Source organism: Podarcis pityusensis, assembly GCF_964106645.2.
Source record: "Podarcis pityusensis genome assembly, chromosome: 12".
NCBI lineage: Eukaryota > Metazoa > Chordata > Lepidosauria > Squamata > Lacertidae > Podarcis > Podarcis pityusensis.
The window spans coordinates 3,837,703-3,842,379 of NC_138037.1; positions in this window are offsets into that span (position 1 = coordinate 3,837,703).

The window sequence follows — 4,677 nt, forward strand, 5'->3', positions numbered from 1 at the left end:
GAGAAGACTCCCTGGAAAAGACCCTGGTGTTGGGAAAGATGGAGGGCACAAGAAGAAGGGAACGCCAGAGGACGAGATGGTTGGACCGTGTTCTCGAAGCTACCAGCATGAGTTTGACCAAACTGCGGGAGGCAGTGGAAGACAGGAGTGCCTGGCATGCTTTGGTCCACGGGGTCACAAAGAGTCGGACACGACTAAACGACTAAACAACAACAACAACCCTGGATGGCTATGCCCTGCCTTTACAGTTGGAGGCAGAAATGTTTCTGAATACTAGTTGCTGGAATTAACAGGAGGGGAGAGGCCTCTTATGCTGCTTGCTGGTTTCTCATAGGTTGGCCACTGTGAGGAACACAATGCTGGACTAGATGGGTCCATTGGCTTGATCCAGCAGGCTCATCTTATGTTCAGTAAGTAACTAATTAAACCCCTGTGTTGCAAACAATTACCAGTAATATCCAAGGCAACACGATGACCAAGTACAACAATGCAATATCAATAAACTCTTTATATAGTCTATACGGAACATTGAACAATATGAGAAACCAAATAAACAGAAATCTCATAAATCTCTGAAAGTCACTAAATGTGCACCCTTGATGGATTCTCTTGAAAACATAGAACCAAATAAACATAAGTCTTATAAGTCTCTGAAAGCCTTTGTAGACTATGCAAGTCTCTGAGATGGGTCAGATTCTTATCTGATGAAAACAAGCCGTAAAGCTTTGTTTTATGATGTCCAACGCTGCCGAAGTGGTCCGCAAACAGACGTAGTGAACAGGATGGACCATGCCCAAACTCTTCCCCCCAATAGCTTTGGGGATAACATTCTGCCTTCTTCCGCAGAGCTGATTTGCACTGCCAAGGCTCTTGATCTGCACTTGCAGCCCTCAGGACCAACGGCAAGTCCCTGCCGCCACCGCCCCCCCCAGCAAAAGATGATTCATAAATTATCTTCACTTTGAACCCCTTCCCACCCCCTGCTCATCAGCACCCTGCTGCGTCTCTAGCTCAGATCTTCTGAGCAAGACCAATCTACCTGACAACTAATTAATGCAGTGTCTGGCCCCATCCCTTCCTGGCAGGGCAGAGCAGAAGCCAGCAGGGCCAAGGCAACACACTGCTTCCAACACCTTCGCCTGAATAAGGGTTTTGTGCAAATGAAAGACTGGCTTCCTTCCAGTGTAAAGAATAGCTCAGATTGGGTCTCGCTTTCTTTGGTTTCCCTTTCTCTCTTCCAGGCCCTAAGAACCTTATCTGTTAAATGAGATACTAGCGGTAACCCTTGATCTTTATACAGCTGGGAACTAGCCTTATCGCGCGCTATTGTGCATAAACAATCGGGTATTGCTCCAAAGCTTTGCATTGCTTTCCTCCAGGGTACCCTGGGAAGGATAGTTCTCAGAAGGGGGTGGGCAGCTCAGGACGTCTAGCTGAGAAACTTCAGGACCCTCACAAAAGCTCCCGGAATTATTTGCAAAAAACCAAGAAGAAACATAAATTGGTTGTGTAATGAAGCTCACCCACATTATGGATTAAAGGGTCTGGCAAATAAACCTCCTTTTTAAAAAAAAATGTGTCAAAGGTGCAACCTGATCTCTCCAGAGAAGTTCCTACTTTGTCTCCTTACTTTTGTGCCTCTTCTCCTGAAAAAGAGTTCTGCATCATCCCAAAAGTCATTTCCAAAATTTTAGGCGGGGGGTTGGGGGGAGGGATGATGGGAATTCACCTTCCATCTTTTATATACTTTTACTTTTGTAATATTTTTGAAAATGTAAATATATAGATAGACTTTGGGGCATAATGAACAGAAGGGCCTGTAAACATAGCATTACTTTTTTCAAAATATTTTGTGGCAAGGGAAGTAATGCACAGTGGTATCATCTAAAGGGGGGGGGGTTCCAAAAGCATTAGACCAGAGCATGAATGGAGCAGAAATTTGGTTGAATTTGCATTTAAAGGAAAACTTACACAATTGGCACTTACCAAAACAAATGTTTCTCAAAAGAAAAGGGGGGGGGGGGAGAAGGCACAGCTACCCTTTAAAATTTGCACTGATCTGAATTTTGCAATGCAGTTCTCTAGCTAAGTCATCTGTTTGAAAAATTTATACACTGAATTGTGCATATAAATGCTTGAAAAGTGGAAATAACACCCAAAATGCATTCTAGTAGGGGGACTTGCCTTTCAGAAGTGTGTGTCTTACGCCTCATCGCATACAAAACTGTGTTTATTAGGAGAAAATGGCACAAAAGCTCAAATGAGTTTTCATCATAATTTTTTAAAAATATTGTGGAAATGTAAAGAACTGAACGTAAAGATTAGATAAATGAGAAACTAAGAGAAACCCGCACTGAGATATTTGCCCATCCCTAGACCAGAGTCTACAATTATCTAACTGCCCTACTGGTTTTAATTTTCAAACAGAACAAAAATTGCTCCGATTCCTGTTCAGCCAGAACCACAAAGCGACTCTGAAGCTGCTTGAGCATTTTCTCGCACTTCCTCCTCTCGTTCACCAGAGACCAGCTGTGGTTCTGCAGCATCCTCTCTCTCCTGGGTGGCTTCTTTCGGCTCTCGCTCTGCAAGATGCCTTTTGGCCCTTCGCAGTCGCTGCAGAACCAGATTATCATAGCAGGTTTTGAGCTGCTTCCAAGAAGGGGCAGCGAGTGATTGGTATTGTCTCTCCCTACCGGATCTTGGCACGACTAGCCTGCTCATCAAGGGAGGGAGCTCAGGAGCTGAGTCACGGTGTCAGGTTTATGGAGAGCATCAGCTGCAAAGCATCTCAATGGGGCCTGAGAGCAGGGAGGAGGGAAGCAGAAAGCAGGGAAATGTCTCTCTGAGAATACTGTGCCGCTGCTCAGGGGATGTGGCTTTGGTGCCTGCTGAAACGCATGTTGAAAGGGCCTGTTCCTTGAATGCAGACTAACATTACCTTCCAGATGCCCAGGCTCTTCATGTGACTGAAGAGGACACTGCTAGGGTGCAAAGGGCCTTGGTGCCTTCACGGACCACACAGCAGCTTCCTTTATTCCCTGTTAGGTTGATGGCAGAATTGGGAAATGTTATGTCAAAGGACTGCACAGGACACTCAGCTACAGGTAGGTTAGTGCTGCGGTTCTGAGCTCATTTACTGAAGCAGCCTCTCCCAACCTGGTGCGTCCCAGCAGTGTTGGACTACAACTCCCATCAACCCCAGCCAGCGGCTGAGATTGATGGCCATCCTAAACAGCTGGAGGGCAGCAAGTTGGGGAGTTAAAGCTATGGTTTTCCCAGTAGGGATGTATGGAAGTGAGAGCTGGACCATAAAGAAGGCTGATTGCCGAAGAATGGATGCTTTTGAATTCTGGTGCTGGAGGAGACTCTTGAGAGTCCCATGGACTGCAAGAAGATCAAACCTCTCCATTCTTGAGGAAATCAGCCCTGAGGGCTCACTGGAAGGACAGATCCTGAAGCTGAGGCTCCAAGACTTTGGCCACCTCAGGAGAAGAGAAGACTCCCTGGAAAAGACCCTGATGTTGGGAAAGATGGAGGGCATAAGGAGAAGGGGACGACAGAGGACGAGATGGTTGGACAGTGTTCTCGAAGCTACCAGCATGAGTTTGACCAAACTGCGGGAGGCAGTGGAAGACAGGAGTGCCTGGCGTGCTCTGGTCCAGGGGGTCACGAAGAGTCGGACACGACTAAACGACTAAACAACAACAACTACTCTAGGAAGAAAACAGGCTTAGGACCAGGCTTCCTCAACCTCGGCCCTCCAGATGTTTTTGGCCTACAACTCCCATGATCCCTAGCTAGCAGGACCAGTGGGCAGGGATGATGGGAATTGTAGTCTAAAAAACATTTGGAGGGCTGAGGTTGAGGAAGCCTGCTTAGGACAATGCTGCTGCTCTGGAAGTGCAAGAGATGGAAGCTAGCTGAGGCTTCTCCTCCAGGGAGGCTAAAAAAAAAACCAGGGGTGGAGGGCTTGAGGCCCTCCAGATATTGTTATAAGCCTACAACTCTCACCGTCTCTTGCTGTTATGGCTACCAATGGCCAGGGATGATGGAAGTCGGGAGCCCAGAAGCATTGGGAGGGCCACAGGTTCCCCACCCCTGCTTTAGAGTCTAATCTCAGTCTAAATCTCAGTGTGAATTGACAAAATACCCTCAGCCACACTTGCCGCTTACAGGACAGGGTGCCCTGACAGCATCACCTGCTGATCTCATCCCACACTTCCCCCAGCTGCCCAGCACTGGGAGGCCACTGCTGTAATTTCCCACAATGCCCTTGGGTGATGGGCATGGAGTGGCCTGGTGAGAAATTCGAAGGGTGGCTACTTGGATCTGCTGACTGGAGCCTGCTTGGGACGTGTGTGCACTGAGAGATCCTTGAGGTCTGCGACTGTGAAGACGGGGAAATATCGCATTTGTCTGGTGCGTGTGATTGGGTAAGGTGCCTTTCAGGGAAGCTTGCCCTGGGTGGTGATGAATGGCCAACATTTCCTGACACTTGCTTTAAAAACGTTTCTGCCAGCCCAGTCCTGCTGAGGGAATATAGGAGGTAGCCTTATATCAGCATTTGTCCACCTAACCCAAATTTTTATTATTATTTAAAAGCATGTATAAATTGCTTAATATTGTTACACACCACCTCAGTGTCTGAGTTGTGAGAGGGTTAAGGGGTTCCAGGCA